The sequence below is a fragment of the Topomyia yanbarensis genome, chromosome 3 (assembly GCF_030247195.1).
Source record: "Topomyia yanbarensis strain Yona2022 chromosome 3, ASM3024719v1, whole genome shotgun sequence".
Lineage (NCBI taxonomy): Eukaryota > Metazoa > Arthropoda > Insecta > Diptera > Culicidae > Topomyia > Topomyia yanbarensis.
The window spans coordinates 249,362,779-249,386,243 of record NC_080672.1 but is presented as its reverse complement, the minus strand read 5'-3'; the positions used below and the strand labels follow the sequence as shown (position 1 = coordinate 249,386,243).

The 23,465-nt window shown below is 35.2% G+C and overlaps 1 protein-coding gene across 1 annotated transcript in view; it reads right to left on the bottom strand.

The window, feature by feature from the left end:
- LOC131690124 (uncharacterized) overlaps positions 1 to 6,621 on the bottom strand; it is a 73,205-nt gene extending 66,584 nt beyond the window's left edge. Inside the window, exon 1 of the mRNA XM_058975661.1 lies at positions 6,064 to 6,621. The gene's annotated coding sequence lies outside the window, so the exon portion shown is untranslated. The remainder of the gene's footprint in view (positions 1 to 6,063) is intronic.
- Between the last annotated feature and the right edge of the window lie 16,844 nt (positions 6,622 to 23,465).

Here is a 23,465-nt window from a genome sequence, read left to right as displayed (position 1 = left end):
CAATTAGAAATCGAAATTGAAACGGCGCATCCAAGATCTTGTCGAATGCGACGAAATCAAGCTTATAGTTGGCAGCAGAAATCACCAAATCAGCTTCAATTATGAGCTGTTATTTGCCAAACCAGACCGAACTAATTAAGGAGTAGTGTGTGTAACGAACCGAAATCGACTGACCTAGAGAAACGGGTGTGCTTGAATAGAATTTATACCGGTGTGTTTTTCCGTTGGAAAAAACGACACAATAATCCAGTTTTAAAATAGCTATGGATTCATCTGTTATAGCGTAGAATAATGATCTTCTATTAGATTAAGAGCTCTATTAAAGTTGTGGTATAAACCTAATTTTAGTGAAGAAAAAAAGAAAAAAAATAAATCAAAGTGTGCAAATATTGGTTGAAGATGGGACCACACTCCTCTGAACAAATGGAGTATAAAAAAATAATTCATGACGCTTGACCATATCCGCATTTGCACTTGAACTGGCCCGGAGTCGTGCAAGGCGTTTCACTCCAATAAGCTCCGTTTGTTCTCCCGCACCTAAATTGGTTTCCATCATAAGACATCGACAAATTATTTTCCCATAGTTTCCGATGCCATTTTTTTTTAATATCTTTGCCCATCTATTCAAGCTTTGGTGGGAGAAACTCCCAGGCTTGTATAAAAACATGTGTTGAAACTATAATAGGAACTAAGGGAACCCTCTCTATTCTCCCTAAATTTATAGTCAGCCAAGACATTGGCGGAAGCGAATGTCGAAACCCGCGTGTATGTTCTTCTCGGCCTAACCGTTGTTTTCCATCCCATAATGACTTTACCCCGACGATGGTAGTTATTATTTAGCTGAGTGAACCTATATTCCTGGATGTTTTCGTTCTTTTCTTGTTCCGTCTCGCCCATCTATTGACGAGAAATATGGGCTAAGTTCAAAACGAAGAAGTGCAACAAGGAAAACATGCATTTTATGCAGTCAGATAGGGTACGGCAGTTGATGTAGTTTTAAGGTAGCGAATGAAAAAAGCGCGCTACAGAAATGGCTCCCTTCATTTATAACCAACCAAAACTAATTATAGTTCCATCATCGGCTTAAAACAAATCAAGCAAACAGGTTCTTTATCAGGTAATTACCTCATGCATCGCTGACCGTAAGCGTTCTACTCTTAAGCTTCTTGATTGCATTACTAAGTATGATGATTCCTGTATGCAATGGTACATCGTAAAAAACCCAATTCTGTCTGATTTCAAACTCTATCAGATGGGGTAGATTGGATAAAGAATTTTATGGTAAATCATTGCGCATCTATGCTTTTCACCCATGCATTCGAATATAAATTAATGACGGACGGCGTTTCTCGCAATCGCTGTAAATTTGTTTACGTGTATTCTCGGATCCTACTAGATACTAGATAGGATACTTACTTTAAATTTCCCACTTTCTCTCCATTTCGTCTTTGAACATAAAAATTCTTTGGATGAAATATAATATTTTTTTCGCAGTTCTTGTCATGAACTAAGAAAATGTATTTCAAAATTGTCCAGATCCATCATTAGTCCACGTTGTGTGAAAACCAACGAATCGTTCGACATACGTTCAATATGGGACATATGTTTAACGATTTTGAGTCTTTTTAGACTTATTTGGTAGTCATTCATTGTTGCGAATTTCACACCAACGAATTAAAACAAATGTTCACCACACTGTTTAACAGTATTATGAATATTTTTTATGAATCAATAACAACCGACGTGAACGTCATTTCACATGAACGTACATTTTTAATATTACATGAATATTTATCTCTATATAAGAATGAGGTAAGCCACAAACTTCACAAATTTCCCCATAATTTTTATTGTTAAATAAAAGCAACATTTGAATGACTAGCGTCCAAAAGGAGAAAACCCATAGATGGAAACTTGAAATCGACTTTCACAGATTTGAAGGAGCAATTAATCATCTAGGGCCAATATATAGAAACCTAAATTTTTGTGTCGATTGAATCACCCCTCGGTCCATGGACAGCACCCGTTTTCACAATTTCTTAAAACTCTTGATTTTCTTTTGATTATATTTTCGGTTCTATTCACTCTAGAATCAAACCATATTTTTAGAAGAAAATTGTTCAAGGAGTCTAGAAATTAGTTTTTAGTAGTATTAGTTTTAAGCGGCATTGCTACCAATAATGCTAGTTTTCCAGGTGAAAATTCAAAGTTCATTTTCCTCGCAAAACACATATTTTAATTATGAAAATTCTAGTTTCATCGTGTTCCTCAGACATTTACACACTTCTAATCTCAATATAATTTGAACTAATCACATAATTGGTTCTGGCGCGAGGGATTCTTAAAAGTGTACAATTTGTAGCAGATCAGAGCAATCGAATCTAACGATTAATTCAGAAAATAAAGTTGATGTTTTGAGCCCTACTGCCCTTGTATGCAAAAGTGACGTAAACGTCACTTTGGTTAAATTTCATTTTTCACGTTTTTAAGTTCACTGCAAAAATTCGCATCTTCCAGCGTAACCACTTGCAATAAAAATAAAAAATGGCATGTTGAAACGCGAAAAATGAAATGACGAAAGTATACTTTAACCCGCACCATGCAAGATGAAAATTGATTTCCTGAACAATATCCTCGATGTCGTTTAGGTCCTTTTTGCATACAAGGGCAGCCTAGAAATTGTATTAAAATATAGCTATCAACAAATTAAAAATTTCTGTGCAATGAGGGAATCGTTAAGGCACGAGGAAGGAATGTAGAAGATTGGTTTTTGGAAAAAGCATATTTCGAGATAATCGAGTTTAAAGTTTCACGGTAACAACGTTATTGGTAGACGAGGTACACTCCGAAGCGCTGTGACTTTCTATCTATTGCTCGGGTTTCTACGACAAACTGAGAAAATTTTCTTAAAGAATTCTACTTTCAGATTAAGCAATTTTTTTAAAATTAAGAGGGTATGTAACCATTTAATAATCTATTAACTATATCTTCTGAAGATGCAAACTTTGTAGGTCCTATACATTTCATACATACCGTTTTTTGAAAATATGATGGTAAATTTTACCCAAAGCTTGCTTGTTCTTATCTAATTGCGTATATTATTCGTCATAATTTCCGCTATGTCATAAAGAACAAATTACAGTGAAATGAGAATGGTTTGTATAAATCATAATAAGATTAACAAATTCGATTTACTCCGCCTTGTTATATGTTATCATAATAATTGATTGAAAACCGTATGACCTATGATTCCATAAGCGATATAGCTGCATGGGTTTGATTTCTCATCAATACTACTGAATACAGAAACTAATGCATGTTTGGTTACAAAAACTCTTTTACAGTACTCAAACACGAAGGTTGTTTGTAGGGTCAATTATTGGAGGTCAAACTATATTTTTGACGACGATCGTGTATTTATTTTGGTTTTCTCGTCACAGTAGATTAAAATTACGTAGTAAAGAGACACGGTGCACAATTAAACACGATTTAATTTAAAATAAACATGTTTTGGGTAAAAATTTAACTTACAGATTATTTTTTCAAAATGCGCATGTTTCAAAATTTTATAGGTCCTATAAAGTTCATATCTTCAGAAGATATACTTATTATTACTCGACCTACAAATCTGTCGTACACACCAACTTTCTATCTCTCCAATCAAAGAGTCGATAACAGCACCGCCCTAGTGACTGAATTTCTAACCAATATGGTACGATCGAATAAAGCACTAGATACTATGCAACAACTTTACTAAAGACACCATAACTCTAAAACGAAAGATAAGAAATGGACGAACGAATTGTGGGTATCTCCCTTTGGACGCTAGGGCTAGAAAACAAATAATTTATCGGCTTCATGAATAAATAAAAAACATCGCGAAAATTCCAACTCTTCCCAATTGATTGAAATTCTTATAAAAAAAATAGTGGAAACGTGCATCCAAATAGCTATTTTGAAACTTTTACGTATATTGTTATTTTTTGAAATAAAAAAAATGTCAAACTAACTTAGTACGTTGGTTTCATGAAATTTTACTGTTATCAATCATTTTTACGTTTCAAATAATTTGGGGGTCCTAGGAATACAAACTTGCCCTAAATAAATGTTTTCTTATTTTAATAATTCTTATGTTTATAATGTAGATAATAACCGTAAATTTGTATGTGTAGGTGTATTGTTTGAGAATGTGAACGCATCTGTGACAAATATATGCTTCGTTTTAGCGTGAGTACATAGTATGACCCAACGGTGAGATAACATACTTCTCGCGAGTCTCCTACGTAATGCCTCTACACGATTCTAATTGAATTGATGACATTTCTCGACAAGCATATGATTAGGGCGTAAAAGTATGTAACTGTCAAAATTCACTTTGAGCTGAAATCCCCGACAAACCGTTACTCATCAATCACAGATGTTGCTAATAAACAAAAGTGAAAAGTTTCCTCTTCCATTCACTACTGTGAACTGTTAACGGCCAGTAACGGTTTGTCCGTATATCCCCTCCAAAGAGAATTTTGACAGTTGACTTTTACGCCGTAATTATATGTCTGTCAAGATTTAGTCCTGTGACGACTCGAACCTATCAGCCTTCTACCGATAGTAGCAGAATTACAGGGTGCGAACGAATCTATGCGTGAAAACACTACCGTCAATTTGGATACTTGATCGGATAGACAAGAAATAACGAAATTTGTTGGAATACTGTTACCCGATTAGTGAAGTGAATTAGTGAATAGTGACCCGATTAGTGAAGATTATCTTTTCTAGGCAATACTCCCACGGTCGACTATTTTGATTTCAAACAGCCTTTGTTTAGAAAACTTAGGATACTCTCGGTAGCCGGCTACTCAGAGTATAAAAAAACCTTAAGAATTAAATAAAATCATTTCTTTTTAGAGTGATAGTGTACTCGAAATGTAACTGAACAACTACATAATAATGCTTTACAGGACCCTAATTTTCCCTAATTTTCATAGCGATTAGATCACTAGAATGAAAGTTACAGCGCTTTGAAGTGCGCCTCGTCTACCAAGAGCAGTGGTAACTAGAAATTTCAAACTCGATTATCTCGAAATGTCGTTTTTCTGAGAATGGCTTTTCCATGATCAAGATGGCCGAAAAACTACTCAACCGATTTTCTTCAATTTTTTTCAATGTTTCGTAATTAGTTTTCTCGTATCTTAACGATTCCATTTTTAAACATAAATTTTTGTTTCATGGATAAGAATTTTTTAATATAACTTTCAGAGCCTTGAACACCGATTTTTTTAGGGAAAACGTTCCCGAATGCAGGAAAAAGTTATTATTTATTCAATTAATCGTTAGGGTACGAGGAATACTTCTACATTAATGGAATTTTTTGAGTTTTAGGATTTCAGTTGACCTACTGGTCAGCAATCGTAATCACCGCAAGCCTCTTAAATAAAAAAAAGGTTTTGGGGGAAAAGCCATAACTCCGCCACTAATCAATATTTTTTCAATGAAATATGTACTACCAAAATACTATAGCTTTAATGCACTAAAATCATTGCTTTATGCCTTTACGTAACGTCAAACTTTGTTGAAATTTTTCTGGCAAAAAGGTGTGTAACCCCTTAAGTGGATGAATCATCAACACTTCCGTCTATATTATCCTTTATCGTTTTCCGTGAAACTATACGTGTTGTCTGAGTGTAATACAGTATAAGTTGCCAAAAACGTAGAGCGAAATTCATAAGAACTATCTTCTGATGCTTAGGAAAGAAACAAGCTGTGTTTTCATTTTATCAAGTATGTATTGCATATGCTAGTCGTTTTAATTGCATAGGAGCATCTTATGATTCTCATTAATACAATAGAAATATAATGCTTGTTGAAAAATCAAAGATGCCCTATAGAAATTCAACTAGTCATAGTAAAGCTGTTAAAAAATAGAGGTGGTTTCATAAGATAATTTTACAATTTACATACGTTCTTCTTGTGGCTAAAACATATGCGATATTCTTATAAAATTCGCTATATTTTTTGCTGACTATAGCAAGACCAGAATCAATTATTTGAGATATACATTTGAAATACCTTTTAACTTATTTCATTCTCCTTGAACGCATGAAAAGACACATCAGCCATACATTGTTGCAGCTGCTATACTCCATAAAACGAGGGAAAATATTAACAAAAATTCACTCCGCAGCATTGAATAATTCCACACCGCAAGTCACTCTTACACAGCGATTAAATATTTGTTTCACTGTATTGAAGAATGTGTTATCAACATAATCAATTCGGCCACCAAGTTACTCTGATATGCGTCTGCATTCTTCGCTTAGGAATCAATCACACTACAAATGATCGCAGTTGGCTATAACCGATTCACTATTTTTCTCTTTCACGTTGATCGATTCATAAACTGAACCCGAGTTGAAAATAATTAAACTTCTCCTCTATACGCACATAACTATTTATCTTTATACCAATGGATCGAGATCGCCGAAAACATAAATACGCAAAAACACAAATAAGGAATATTTTCCCACACTGCAAAACATACAATCACTAAAGCCGACAAAATCTGGCAAAACGGTTACCGAGTGGATAAAATACCTTCCCTAATAGCCGCAGCACCGCACGCGTTGAAGTCTTCTAGCTGACTGACTGAAACCGGTTGCGATTTAAACATTGCGCCTCGAGTTCATTCAAAACTATCGTGAAGCACGTTTTCATCCGTCATTCTTCGTCGTCGTCATCCTCTAGTGCACATCCACAGTGCGCGACGACGACAGGAACACCAGGGATTGCAAACCGTAGGATGACTTGCAGTTGGAAACTTTTAGTTTTGTGTGTAAAGTTAATATAATCTGCCATTTCAGAAAATGAATTTCTAGCTTTCAAAATACTTCAATGCGAATTGCACAGTAGCGAAACCATTCTATTTTTTAATCTTTCTCATACAAAAACATCATGCAATTACACCGAAAATCATTAACCCAATCGTGATCGGCAATTTCTTTGACTTAAAAAGCTTTTCTAGATTTTGGCAGGGCCGTAGCGAGCGGTGGTTCGGTTGTGAGTAATTCGCCGTCATCATCACCGGGCATGCCAATATGCGTTAGCAAGAAGACAACATTGAACTTATGTCCGAAAAAATAGGTCGAAATCTTTTAATCTCTATAACTCTGGTTTTACTTGATGGAATCAAATTTTGTTTAATTTAGAAATGGGCGACGTCGATGCGATTTTTTTTTCGGGTCGAAAGGTCGATTTTTTGCACCCGATCTTTTCGGTTTGATGTTTGACAGCAAACATTTAATTAATTCAATAAAATCGATTTTCTAATAATGCAATATTTCCTCCAAAATTCTCATTGAAAAGGGTGAGATTTTTTTTACAATCGATCCTTTCACCTCGAAAAATTGATATATCGACCCCATACTTCTTACAAACGAAGAAAAAGCTGGAAAACTTGCTCAGCAGTTTGAGAGCGTCCATAATTTTAATCTCAACGTTGTAAGTCCTATTGAAAACAAAGTTTCATGAAAACATGAAAACGTTTCAAATCAAGTATCGTCACTAGACGAGATTTTTGATACGAAGTATGATGAAATCAAATTCTTCATGAAAAAGTTAACAAATATGAAAGCTCCAGGTTATGATGGAATTTTCAACATTCTTCTTAAAAACCTTCCCGAAATCACCATGAGATACTTGGTCAAAATATTCAACAAATGTTTTGAATTAGCACACTTCCCTGAAAGATGGAAAAATGCCAAGGTATTCTGAAGCCAGATAAAAATCCAGCTGAAGCATCTAGCTATCGACCAATTAGTTTACTCTCTTCTATTAATAAATTATATGAAAAAATCATCCTAACTAGAATAATGTCGCATATCAATGAGAATTCTATTTTTCTTCCCGAGCAATTTGGATTTCGTATTGGACATTCAACTACTTATCAACTTGTGAGAGTAACTAAGCGTCGCACCAATTGTATTCAATATTTTTACTTCTGATCTTCCAAATCTACCCGCAGGCTGTAAAAAATCACTGTTATGTGATGATACAAACATCTCAGCCACAGGTTGGAGTCTTCGTATTATCTGCAGTCGACTGCAACGAAGGTTGAATATTTTCAATGATTACCTGAAAAAAAAAATGGAAAATTTCCACTAATGCTACAAAAACACAATTGATTGTGTTTCCGCATAAACCAAGGGCTTTTTCTATTAGACCAAATCATAACCATATAATTAAATTTAATGGTTTGCATTTAACGTGGTCAGATCAAGTTAAATACCTTGGTTACACTATGCTACATTAGGAGAGAATTTTGGTCAAAACAATGTTCTCTCCATTAAGGAGACTGATGGACGAAGTCGAAACGCAAATTCCATAACTAATTTAGTTATTGGTTTTGTGCTCTTCACGCGCAAAGATGAGTTTAAATAATTTTCTCCTTAATGGAGAAAACAGTTTTTACCAAAATTGTTCACCACTAATGAGAAATATAGTATAGTGCATCTTACATTGGCCTGCCAAGCCAAACCAAATGTTTCGATTTCATTAGTTCTCATCAGCTTAAAGTGAGCTTCTTTTCTTGCGGGCCATCACGCTTGACTAGGGGTTTGCTCAAGAACACAAGTTGTGTCGACGTTTTTTGGCGCTAGCGGCAATCCGGCGTTAGCTTAGTCCGTTAACTAAGTTAGTGTCGAATTCCGATGAGACGAAGTCGAAACGCAAATTCCATAACTAATTTACTTGGGTTTGATTCACGATAAAAAAAACTCACTTAAGGATCACATTGAAGGAATCCAAACAAAATGCAACAAATGTTTATATCCTCTTAAAAACAGGAATTCTAGACTCTGCCCAAAAAACAAACTATTAATTTATAAACAAATATTTAGACCGGCAATCCTATATGCAGTACCAATCTCAGCTCAGTTGTTTTGCTACTAGGAAGAAAACGCTTCAAAGGATTCAGAATAAAATTCTGAAAATAATTTTGAAGCGTCCTCCCTGGTTTAGAACAAACGAGTTGCACAGACTCGCAACCACAGAAACATTAGAAACTATGACGAACAGTATCATAAGCAATTTCCGACAAAAATCGTTGCAATCACCAATTGCAACGATAAGCTAATTTTATAGTTTAAAAGTTAGTTTATAAGATTTGTTTATGTAATCATGTAAACAATAAGTATAAAAAGTCACTACTTGTGGCTGAACACCCAATATACTAAAACAATATAATCAAATAGAAAATAATATGTAAAAGAATTGTAATTTTGTGCTTGAAACCTTGGACCAGTGGTTAAACATTTTCTAATCATTTTTATATTTCCTTTTTTAGTTTATTTATTGAATTCAGTTTGATATTTATTCCTGAAAGTTTTAAAGGTAGCTTTGTACATCTAAATCCTCAATCACTTCTGTCACAGCAGTCAGATTCAGTTAAAGTTGCAAACTTCATGAAAATCCATGAACGATTGCATTAATTTTAGCCTGGCTAGGCAAAAATTCAGGGGTGTTAACTTTTTTAGATGAGGTGCAATACTTGCAAGATACACATGTACTGGGTCTGCCTCGGTTTCTGTTTTCATTCTTTATCAAATACTCCATTAAGGGCGATGACGCAGTTGGTGTATCCATTTTTGATTTCCGTGGATTGAACTTTGGTGTGCTGGTGTCGGAAAATCATTTTGTTACTCTTCGTCACTATGTGTGCTAATAGCCTCAGATTCCTGCGTTAATTCGTCGATGTTTGATTTTGTGTGTGCCTCGTCAAGAAAGACAGATGTTCCAAATATTTGTAGAGCTTCATTTTCTTTGCTGCTTGGCCACTTTCAGTTTCGGATTTTTCATAGGCTTGCGGTAGTTGTCGCGGTTATTGTTTCATCTAGCTTTACATGTACTCGCTGTTAAACAGGAAATGAAGAAGAGTAAAAATTATGAAGTGGTTCATCCGTACTTTGTAGTAAATATTTTAATAGTTGAATGTTGCATAATTTAAATATATTGTTTCTTTTTGTAAAAAATGGGACGCTCATGAAATTGAGCTAAGGCTTTTGAATAGTTCATCCAAAAGTACCAATAAAATGATAATTCTAAAATATAGAATGTTATATTGGTATGTTACATGAAATATCATTGGTACACCCGCAATGTTGACATAAAAAATGATTTTTGGTATTTAATTCGATCTATCGAACTTTGAACAGCTATGACTTGTTTTAGAGCATTCTAACACCATAATCCTTCGGCAAAGTTGTTCAGCATATTCTGGACTACATTTCTATCTAATTGTTGACATACTGTAGGAAGAATTGTCTGTAAAATTGAAAATACAAAAAAGTAGGTTTTCCCACAAGTTTAGGCACAAATCCCCGACTATGTACGGGGAACGTGCCATTTGAGCCAATATATTCTGATTCCTACGCCAGGTCAAAACTAATCAACCCCAAATTTCGCACAGTTGTGTGGGACCTCAAAAAGGAACCAAAAAAGTGCTGTGCTGATAAAACGATTTTTTTTGCCCCACCCTACTAGTCATGCGGGATGTTCTGCAAGAAAAAGAGTTCTGATGAAGCTGATGAGAATTAATGAAATCGAAACATGGTTTGGCTTATCAAGCTTTATGTAATACACACTATGCTATATTTCTCTTTAGAGGAGAAATTTTTTGGTAAAAACTACGTTCATTTAACCTTCTTTCTTCATCTGACCTATAATGGTCTTAATTAAGTAATGGAGGAGGAAAAGCTAATTTGAAGAAGCATCTACAAATGTGTGTAAAAACCTCACTATCTTTTAGCACACACACAGTTAACAAAGTTTCACATTACATTACATTTATCTTAACTATAAATAACAATCAGTCATAAAATAGTTCCTCACGTTTATCTTTTAGGGGAACCTGGGGAGACTTGACCAGGTGCAGAATTCTATTATTGGCTAGAGCGTGTTTTATTAGATTTTCAAATTTTTTCAAAAATATTTTTATGCTTGTTTCGGTCCCTTAAGGTAATTTTAAAAGCTTGAAATGAAAAATCCTTAAAATATTCCGAATTAACAAATTTGTTTTAAATGATGTAATTTTTTCAAACTTTGTATGGACATGTTTACTAGGGTGGGACAAAAAATAGATTTCAGCTCCGAGCAACTTTTTGGGTACCATTTGGGTCCTAGAATATCTGTGCAAATTCTTAACTCGATCCCTGAAACTATATTTTTGCGCCCACTGTTTAAAGTTTACATGGGATTTTATATGGGAAAACTAACTTTCACAAAATAATTCCTCCAGGGGTCGCCCGTTACTTCCTAAAAATAAACCATTATGTGGCTTTTGTAGGAAATTTAACATAGAAACAAAGTCTCGAAAACTACGAAACGATCTGATGCTTGAGAAAAAAGTTATTAAGCTGAAACCAATTGACGCTCTGACGATTGATAAAATATTCATTTTTTCTAGCACCACTGCTGTTGGTTGTCCAGTTATATGTAATTTTGTTTTGATCTTCTCTTAATGTGTCTAAATCATTTATCTATACTGTTTGGCCACTTCGCAAGAGTTTTGAGGGATAAATTGAGTCTTCTTTTGTACATAATAAGAGGAAGTTAAAGATTTTGTATATAATTCGACCGTCAGCAGCAGTGATGCTATGAAAAGTAAAATTTTCATTAATCTTCAGGGCATCAATTGGTTTTTGCTTCATAATATTTTCCACAAGCATCAAATCGTTTCGTGGTCTTCTAGACTTTGTTTCCTTGACAAATTTCCTATAAAAATCAGACATCTATTTATTTTTAGAAGGTAACGGGCGACTCTTGGAAGAATTAATTTGTAAAAGACGTTTTCCCCATACGAAATCCCATGTAAACTTTAAACCGTGGGCGCAAAAATATAGTTTCACCGATCGAACTAAAAATTTGCAGAGTTGTTCTGTGAGCCAAATGGGACCCAAAAAGTTACTCGGAGCGAAATTTTATTTTTTTCATATAACCATGTCCCACTGTAATGTTTACTCTACTAATAACAACTTTTAACCCCCAGAGTTTGGGGCTAATAATGAATGTTATATTAATGGAAACACGGTTCTTTCACTTAGTTTAGAATATATTTACATTTATTCGTAATAAAAACAGTTATGAAAAATGTGGCAATATAGTTGCCACCGACCGGTAAAAACATTACATCAAACTCTATTTCTGAAGGAAAGGATAGGAAGAAACTCAAACGAGAGCTTATACTAGCCGCCGTCATGCAAGTTTTCATGTAATTATTTTTGAATTTGCTAGTTTCATTGTTTTTACCTATACCTCTATGAAGGCCCGCGCGCAGAACATTTTTAAGGAGGCGACGAGGGGGTATTTTTAGTCCTTTCTTATAAAGAAGAGTATAGCAACCCTCAAACTTTAAAGATTTTTTCTCATATCTGGAAAGCCTACTTTTTTGTATCAATCGACTCAGCTCAACAAATTTGGACAATGTATGTTGTCGAGAAGACCAACAGACACCGCTGGCTCGTCGTAGTGCCGGTTTCTTACTGCAGTAAACCTCTTGTTCCTCCCAGCCTTCATCCTTATGGAGTCACCGTTAGGTATTACTTTATTAGGGATTGTGTTCTTACTCTTTTATTTTGTGTAAATTGTTCGTGGTTTTCCATTGCTGCTGTTTCTTGCTTGCTGTCCAAATTTCCCTGGTATATCTAACATGCTGGGGTCTGGTGTAAATATCGTGACCTGCCGAGACGCGAAAGATGCTGACCTTAATGACATACATGTCTTTACAACTACCTTCCATGGTTTCTCATCGTTCTTGGCACTACTTGTTCCTATTTATCTGGTCCTATTTAGCTGGTGCTTAGAGTTCCCTGGAAATATTATTGGTAATATTTTTCAGGATAATTTTATTCCGATTGTTTCCGACTTCGTGTTGTTCGTTTATTGTTTTTCATCCATAGCTGATGTTGCAAGCTCGTTGACCGACTTTTTTCTGATCAGGAAAATTTCAAAAGTAATTCAAAACCTTCATTGGAATGGGTTTGAACCCTCCCCCCTCCCCACAAGGTCCCTTTGTGCACGGGCCTGCCTCTATGACATAATGTGTCTATACCAATTCTCAACTTATATCGATTTGAAACTTCAGCCCAGTTTTTAAGTAAATTTCGTTCTAGACTGTACGTCTGTAATTTCTGGTCTCATTTTTCAATTTATCCCCAAAATCCAGAAGTGATTTTTTGTTAATCAGATAATAAACAGTGAACCACCTTTACTTATCTGTAAATTTCTGATCCAGCTCGATTTGTCTTTATATTCGCACCAATCCCTTTTGAAATACATCAAACATTAGGAAGACCCACGTTTTTTAACGGGCGGCCACCTATTTAAGTCCAGTTTATTTTTATCTTTGTAATTTTTGCCACTCAAAAACGAAATTTTCGGATACAAAATAGTTACTTTTACAAATTTGCATCACCAACTTATAGAAGGTAGAGTATTTTCTTTAAAATCGAGCTAATTTTATTGTACAGAGGGAAATCGCCGCGTTTTTTTCAACTCATCACCAATCTGAAAGTTTTCAATGTAGCTCAATAAAAAGCAATAAGAAGAGTTGCTAGACTCCTAACAAATTGATTTCATAAGACTAGAACATTACTACTTCATATTCCTGCGTTACGAACGAAACGAAAAGGTGGCAGTATAAATGGGTAATGGGTTTATATGCCTTATAAAGGGTTAAAGCGAAAATTTGAAAAAGGATGTTAGACTAATAACACGGTATCAACACTTCCTAACTTGTAAGGTATATGGTGACTCGAGTTCCTGAACAGAATAATGTACCATCAAGAGTCAAGAAATTGTTGTAACTGCTCCAACACCATCGACAATTAAGTCGGTCCCAGCAATCCATAATATTCCATAACTAATTTAGGAATCATATCCTGCCGGAAATATTTTAATTCGAGGTCTGCCCTTCCTTGACCATGATGTACAATATATGCTCGTTTTGTGTAATATACATGTTCATGACAGAAATAATAAATAAGACCCTTTTCTTATGAAAATAATATTTTCGATATTGATTTAATTTTTCATACTTGTTTTATGATATTACGTAAGAAAGGACAAACCCTCCCCCCCCCTTAGATAAGAATTCGTAAGATATTTTGAAACTCCCCCTCCCCCCATATTCCCTTACGTAGTTAGTGTATGGCCCCTAAGGACCTCGACAATATGGAAAAAAAGGATTGCAGTACGATTTATGTCACTGTTTTTTGTTCTGATTTTTCAAAATTATCTTGGTCAAGTCTCTCCGCAGTGAAATGATGTCTTCAGCCAATTTGTAGCTCTTACTTCTGTGAATAATCGTTGTTTGTAGATTACCCTTTGTTGCATATTTATTGTTCAATATAGTAGTAAAGCATTTAAATTATCCAAATATTATTTCGATAAAACGAATTTCGTATTTCCTTTTTCTATCTACAACCGCTAGAAATAACCGCCGAACAATTCCAAGTTGTCTAGATGGAACTTGATCACTTATCGATGCAAGCAGTTTCATTTGCCCGAACCTGAAGTCTGCAAAGTTTCTAAGTTACAAACATCGAATCGATCTGAAACATACCTTAGAAAATGAAAAGCTATATAAATAACTCCAAGCAACGGCGTAGCCAAGAGAAGGCTTCAGGATTCAACACCACCTCCTGCCCCCACCCAAAAAAATAATTGGATTGATGAGAATAATTCATTGATGCTGACTGACTTCATTCAATATAACAATAATAATTATCAAATCAGTACATTGATAACCTGTCGTTTTAAGCATCATGAGGACTTTTGAAAAGTTGTGCGAATGGGATCCTGACCTGTAACTAATCTATTGGTATTGATCTAACAGTTGTCTAATCACATCAATATCACATACCTGCCTGAAAACATTCCAATAAACAGTCATTCCATAGTTCTGAAATCAATCATAATCGTCCGATGTTCTATCATATTGAGCTCACTATTGAATGGATGTACTGTAATGTGGATTAGGGTCTTTTTTAATAGGAAGCGAAGTTGGAAACTCAGAAACATGAAACATAGAATTGCTCACCAAAAAATTGCACAGCATTCAACATTTGAACAAGTCTTTATTTTGGGAATGCGTACAGTTGAGACGAAAACGTAATATGGTTAATAACGAGGATAACACTTTCCGAAAGTAGAGTAAAACTTATGGAAAATGGAGTTTTCCGTTCGACTCTAACAGGTCCTGATCAATTTACATGAGCTTTTATTTTTTGTTGTGTTGTCAATAATATGAATAGGTAGAATAAATGTTCGCAAACAGCAATTTAAGGTCAAGATTACATCATTTTGCAACCGCCAATTCTGGAGGTTTAGTATCTTCTATTTTACAAACGTTAAATAGCACATCATCTGATAAAATAACTTTGGCGTTATATCCTCCAAGAAGTATTTATGAAGAATTTACTCTTTAAATAAATCTAAATCGAGACTTAATGTCTTCAGCAAAATTTTGGAGAGTGCTATTACAAACCACTTTGTTGAAGACATGATGGCTCTGTGTGTTCAGGGTATCAACATATTTTAGGCTATTTGTACCTTTAAAATAAATTATTATGATTTTTTTGTTTATGATCTTCTACTATTTATAAACAATAAATTTTACATTTTATCCAAAGCTTGAGATTGTGAAGCTCGCAATACAAAGCTTTTTAAGATAAAAAAAATAGATTAAGAAACATTAATTTTAAAATTCGATATACTCCCTACACGTAGTATTCATTCCTGCAATAAAGTTTTTTAAATGATAGTCTCAACAAATTCGCTAAAGAAACGAACTCTGTTACTATTTTTTGATAAATTAATTCTCCATAATTTTAAAACTTCAAATATGACGGTTTCGGATTTATGCCATTTGAACATTAAGTTCGATTTTCACCGAACCCCCAACCCAAACCGAATTTCTAGCTACGCCGCTGACCCTAAGTAAGTAGAAACAAAGTCGTTCTACACTCGTCCACAAGAAACTTCTTCGAATACTGCCTATTTATTATAATACAGTGAAGACCCCATTTGATTAGCCCCCGATTTAGTCTACTCCCGATTTTGTCAGTCTCATATGAAAATATGTTTGATAGGCTCTAGCAGACGAACAAGGCTGAATTCGAGTAAATCCTTTCTTGAGCATATTTTTCTTACCTTAAAGATGCAAATATGCAAAAAAATCATTTTTTTTTAAATTTGGGCTAGAAGGCCCCTTTAAGAGAAATTTATATTATATAATCAGAAATGGCTATCAGACTAGATCAAGGGAAGGGCAGAATATTTTAACAGCATCAGTTTATTATAAAGAAGGAAAGAAATATGTCCCGATTTAGTCAATGTCAGCTTAAAACACACCATGAGGCTGATAAAAACGGGTCTTTACTGTATTTATTATTCACTGTGTTCCACATTAATAGGTACATCCCATTTTCTGAGGATATTTTCTTTCATTTGTATCGAATTACACCAATTTTTGGTAGTTTTCAAGGGGTTATTTTATCGACTTCTTCCAAAATTTTGGTGAACCTATTCCCATTCGTGCGATAGTTTATGTTAAAAGGGCTTACTAAATTAATTACTAAAGGTCTTATATGTTACGGATTGAAAATACAGAAATAGGGGTGGGCGTAGCGTAGTTGGTAAATCGATTGCCTTGTACGCAGCGCACCTGGGTTCGAGTCCTGACCCCGCACATAGGGTTAGAAATTTTTCATAAGAGATTTTTCTAACCCGAAGAGGCGAATGACCATAAGGTTAAAACCTCTATAATCGAAATAAAAAAAATACAGAAATCTTCAGCTGTTTTTCTACACAATACTACAAAAGCTTATTAAACAAGTTTCCATAATAAGGTTGTAAAAATTAAAAAGTATTTGAGAATTATTAATAGCTTTAGTAAACGGAGTAGTGACCGCGCAGTTTATTTTTCATGGCTTGCGGTGAGCACGATTTCTCGAATTGCTGAACTGAAAATTATGGAATAGAAGTTAGTTTCTAAAATTCTTTACAGATTTAACCCGCCAAAAATCACGCAAATGGCTCGGAATGAGACCCGCTGGTGCCCTACGACGATTTCGTTAGATTTTCAGAGCAGCGTGCACCCAGTGCACTAACACAAGTGACGGAAGGTTATCGAAAAGTATCGTGGAAACGAAAATTCCAATGATAATAATTCAAATCAAAGATACTACTGGGAAGTCACATTTAGAAAAAGTCGAAATCGAAGTAAAGTTTGAACTATGCACGTATGCACTTCAGAGGTAGCGTGATATCAAGAGCTACAATTTCAGTTTTTAGTTTTCTGCATGTGTTATCAAAAACATCGCGATTATGTTTCGTTTTGTTCTAAATATTCTCAATCAATATAGTATCAGAAGAGAGTGATAAGAGTTATAAGAAATGTCTCATCACACTGTTAGGTGGATTAAAAGCGTTTTCACGATAAAAACCATTTCTGTGTATGTGCTGCATCTCTTCCGAAATTACTCTACTGAATTAGATGCAGCATCTAGTGTTGCAAATCAGACTACATGGCAAATCAAAGTTCCGTAATAGATGCCAAACTCTGCTCTGAGATGGAAAACAACCGTATAAGAATCTGAAAACATGGAAAATGATGCACGCAAAAGCAGAAACCAACACGAATTATGATGAGAGGAGAGATTCAACCAACTACCGACGCTCTGTTTACATAATGCATGTGGCTTTGAAACTGAGTGCCACTTACATGAGGTTGATTGAGCTTCATCTCATCGGTTGAACTGTGCGCGAACACCACGAGGTTGGGTGTTGCGATATTTCAGATTTTCAGCATTTCGGGGTCCACACACAAACGGTTGGCTTTTCCCATCAGAAGCCGAACAGCGACGGTTGTTTATTGTTACAATTTCTCAATGAGCCGTTTGCGAGCATCCACTTGATGCGTTCGAGTGGGAATTATGATTTCGTGTTTGCTTTCTCAGTGGGTAATTAGAACACGGTCAGCAGCTAGCCTTAGATTGCATTATGAGAAGAAAACTTTCAATAGGCTCGCATTCAGGAAATTTACCTATCCGGAAACCAAAAAAATGAATGATGAAAAGCTAAGAAAGCCATCAAGAAACATCCGTGATATGACATTACCAAATGACGGTTGAAATTAAGTTACCCCTTCAACCCTTTACCCGAGCAGCGAACACCAACTGTGCTATCATCGGAAGTTGATTTTGGTAGAAGGGGAAAGCCGTGTAAGGATAATTCTTTACCCCATTGAATTTCTACCGTTCTGCTGGTGCCTTTGTGTCGAAACAATTCTAACATAACAAATGCATGTTGATTCTGAAATCGCCCGTGGATTTGACTAAACACTAGTGAAAGGGTGATGGTAAATCATTAGACCATTGTTTCTTAAGATATAAATCATAAAAATAATGATGGATCGTAAATTAACCAGGTTGAAAATTTATGCGCCTGAGAATGAAGTTATTCTACCGGAGAAGGTGTTTTTTGCACACTCGCCACAGCAGTGATCCATCATAAGGCACACTCGAAGAATGCTCATGGTGCGTTGGACCGATTTACGTTTGGATACCGAAATTTAGTCTATAATTATTGTAAAATTGAATTATACAACATGCTACGTGAGTTTCAGCATTCCGCCTGCAGGAAGTCACACGCTAGTGTATATTGGCAACGTTCTACTGTTCAAGCTGAATGGTTTTGGTCGATGGTAAAGAAACTGGCTTTGCTTGACGTGTTCTGCAAATCCGCTTATTTGTTATAACCTGTGACGCAATAACTTTGTTGAAACGGTTTGAGTTTAATTGGAGACAGTAACTGTACAGAATCATATAAATGGGATGATACAGGCTCACCTGTTGTAAATATTATGTCATTCCGCGCAAGTGATCCGTAAAATCGCTCACGGATTTGAATCAATTTTGGAGTAATTGTTTAACTAAGACCAATATTATCTGGTGTTTCTATTTTATTGGACCTAAATTCGTTGTGAGAAAATTGGTACGTTCAATTTGTTTTGGAATTTAAAGACGACTTTTTGGTCACAGATTTTTTAAGACGAATTTTGTACAGAATAGAATTTTTAGGTCAAGTATTTTAACGCGTATTTGGAAATAGTAAAATGAGATAAGGTGACACGTCCTTTCAAGCCCCTTAAAAAGAGCGAGACAGTGAGAGAAAAAATGCTATTAGTGAATTAGACGGGCAAATATTTCAAAGTAATCATTTGCATTAAAGTAAAAAGAAAAGGTTGTGAAGTGCCTAGGCTATGTTGGCGATTATGTTATTGTCGATAGCGTAAAAGCCGTGGATTACAATGCAGTCTCTTTCCAGTCATTCTTATCGCTTGCAAATTGTGGCATTCGGAATTCTCGTTCGGGAGATGTCAGGAACGGAACCAGAAAAAAATTTCGGAGGGGGTCCGAAATTTCGATTTTGAAATGTTCATTGTATAATACGTAATATGTAATACTATCATCAATTGAAATCAGTTTTGATGGTCGAATCTGGTTTGGGATAATTTTGAATTTAGAATGAATTCAAACTAAAACAATTTTAAAATTTCTCAAGAAGTTAAAAAATTTCCGGGGTCTGGATCCGCCACTGAGAGATGTAGCATAATGAGTCCTGTACAAATGAATACCATGAAAAGAATACGAATTGTGACTGCCATTGAAACTTTAATTGAAGCGTTCTTAACATAGAGCAAACATGGGCAACTGAAACTTTCGCTATAAGTTAGAAGAATCATGTTATTCGAATCTTCTTCCGAGAGTTCAAGGGGTCATTGAGAGACTTTTTTCTTGGATTTAATTTGTGAATATTTTTGGAGTTCGATCCATTATTTTCCATTAAAGTTTATACCAATACAATGGCTATCCATTTTCAATAAAATCATCACAAAACAGGCAATCTTAAGTTTAAAAATTCAATATTCAATAGAGATATGAAAAGTTTAAAAAACGCACGTGGAATGTTTGTATTTAAAATGTTCATCTTAAACATCCATATTACCCAGTATCGTCAAGTATTTTTCTGAGATACCCATATATAAACACCCAGTATAAAATTTAATTAAATTGGTGTTGATGTAGTTTCATACATTTGGTCATATGCCTTCCCATAGTGCAACATTTCGTTTCCTTCATCTCCAGAGGAAAGTAGGGTTTGAACATAATGCAAATGTTTTTCCAACTACAAATATTTTTAATATTTTGTGACGATATGTGACGATGGAGAGGTAGGGTCTCAAACAAAGCTATGTAGCTTTCTTTGAATTAGAAAAATGAAAATTTAGTTGTGCACCTTTCTAATAATAAGTACAGAATAATAGACAACAACGCATTTATTTAAATTTGTTTATATAACTAGTTTTTGTAATTATTCTGGCACGCGAAAAATATTGTATCGACTCTTGATCAATAATCTTTAAGCCTTGTTATGCAGAGTTGAATTAATTGCTCTGTTTTAGACATTCCACAATACGTTTGATTGACGATTCAGAGTTGGTTTTGTCAACACATTGTAACTGTGTTGGTTTTCTAGATGTCTAATAACTCAATACATAATTTTGACAGTATGATAGAAACAAGTTTACATGCGAAACAGAAAAAAAGGTGGAAACATTTATCAGTGCTTGTAGTCAGTTACGAGTATAACAACTCGTGACGTCAAGCTTCGTTTGGGTTAATAGATGATATGAATATTTAAGCTTCTGGGATCAGACTGTGACCCTTTATTTTAAAGGCGAAAATCTAAGATTCAAATAACAATTACTGTTTACTAAATGTGCTGAATCTCTGTTACAAAGTCTCACTATCTTAACCGTTCATATACCATTTATCGGTCAGGGTCATGTCAATCCAGCACGAGAGCTGTCAATGGACCTCGTTCGAGAATGATTGAATGTTTTTGACCAGTCTCGTGCGCGAACAACAATGACAGGTAAGTGGGAAACATCAACCGTTTGTTCTCCAGTCTCCAGAAATTCAGCGTCCTTAACTCTTTGGCACTTGCGCGAATGGCTCACGGGATGAGCAGCCGATTTCGCTAGATTTTCTGAAGATGTTGCACTAAATACAAGGGCGCGATTGCCGGAGGTTTAATTTCTACTACTGCTGAATTTCAACAGCTATCAACTATTTATCTGTCAACATTCCAAATGGGCCGCTTTCTAGGATAAATTTGATCACTCGAGAGGGAATTACTGTCGAGCTGTCAACGAAAAAAATCTTTAAATAGTTCACAGCATAAGATTTAATGATAGAGCTCAGATAAGTTGAATATGAATTTTCAAATGTTTTACTACTCTTGTATTTTATAATGTCTTAATTGCCAACACCAATACATAACACGTCTTCTGTATTCGAATAAAAAAATAGAAATAATTGGTGGGGGGGGGGGTGTTTTCCAGATACGTCATTATATAGAAGGGGTTTAGTACTTTGTGACGAAATGCTCACTGTCACGTCATTTATAGATGAACCCAACCATTCAAACATCTGCTTCATGGTTGAACGCAATGCTTAATTCAAGGGGTAAATACATAAACTCTGGAAAAGAAATTCACTGTGAACTTACAAATGGATTTTTAAAAAAATCGTTCATTAATTGTTGAGTAAACTTACAAAATGTTTTTGGAATCGTATTTTTTGAATCACGTAGATGTGTTTTCATACACCGAAATTCAAAATGAATTGCTTCGTTCAAAATGAATTACTTCGTTCAAATGTTATATGCATAAAACATGTCGTGTTTTGACAAAATCAAACTTATCCAAAAACCTGTTTTAATCCACCTAGCGGTGCAATTGTGCCTTTCTCATTTCTCAAAACTATGGCACGGAGGCCGTTTACGTTCAACATAATTGTGGAAATGTCCATTACATTCTTAGTACACTTTGCACTTATACACAATGACATGCCAGCCACGAACTTGATGAGCTACGTGTCGACGGTGAAACATTTGAAACAAAAAAATATCGTACTTCATTAGCCTAATCAGCATTACATCAATGTTATCTGCTTGCTAACTCATTTTGTCATGCGGGGGTGGGTATGTGAGGAGGGCGAAAGTCCCATGAACGAACGACTCCCCAACTTAAATTGGTATGCTTTGTGATATAGTGGTGGTTTAAAGATGATGGGGTTGAAGGGGAGGGGTATGAGGGCTGAGGGGTGATTTAAGGAGATTTTTAAGGGAGGGGAGTGAACAGTAGAGGGGGGGGGGGTGTAACCCCTCTCCTTAAACCATCAACTACGCCCCTGTTAAAATCCTGAAACCTTATGCGAGTCAAAAAAAAATTGGCCGGGATTAGGTTGACGTTTTTCAGAGTGATTGCATAACCTTTCTATATGAGAAAGGCAAAAATGTGCCAAAATCCAAAAAAGTGAACCGTCGTCAATTTTTTTTCGAGTTTGCATCAAATCTCGACGTTTCATGCATCTTGAAGACATTTAGCATCAAAAATAAAAATTCTATTTTTAATTTTTCCTATAGTTTATATGAGAAATTTCTGTGTGGCCACTCTTAAACCCGTAATTCCGGAACCAGAATTCCGATCGATCCAAAATTCAATAGCAGCCGATGGTTGCACCTTTCATTTGAGACTAAGTTTGGGCAAATCGGTCCAGCCATCTCTGAGAAAAATGAGTGACATTATTTGACACATACACACATACATACACACACATATATACACACATACACACACACATACAGACTTTTTCCGATCTCGACGAACTGAGTCGAATGGGATATGACACTCGGCCCTCCGGGCCGGGATTATGTTGACGTTTTTCAGAGTGATTGCATAACCTTTCTATATGAGAAAGGCAAAACAACAATAATAACATGTAATGTCCCGTTAGGCTTTTAATTTGAAACTAGGTTTTCGCTACGATCGGTTCAGCCATTGCTTAGATAATTACAGTGTACATTCAGACACACACATACAGACATCGTCCCAATTTGTCGAGCTGAGTCAGTTGGTAAATGAGACTCGTCCGCTGTGCCTCGTAAAAGTTTTCAAAGTTTGAACGAATCCTATACATTTCTGTTGTAAGAAATGTAAAAACGTATTTTTTAAAATTATTTGTATAAAATAACCGTCTTCTTACTTTTGGAAACCTACAATGAGTTTGAAAAATGATAAATCAAGCTGCATATAGTCAACTACGATAATGATTCAGTCAATTGGATTTTTGTTTAATAGTCACAGTTGCTGTATTGACTCGGAGTAACTGATCTTTATTATTCATAAAAGGTACTATGACTCTGCAATAGCGGAGGTGGAGTCACGATTGATAATATCACTTGTACAAAACTACCACTTAAAAAAACGAAACGAGAAAAAAATTAAAGGGTTGTGTACAAGACACAACCGCAGTCACATTGAAAATGCAGCATTTTGGGTGTGGCTTTCG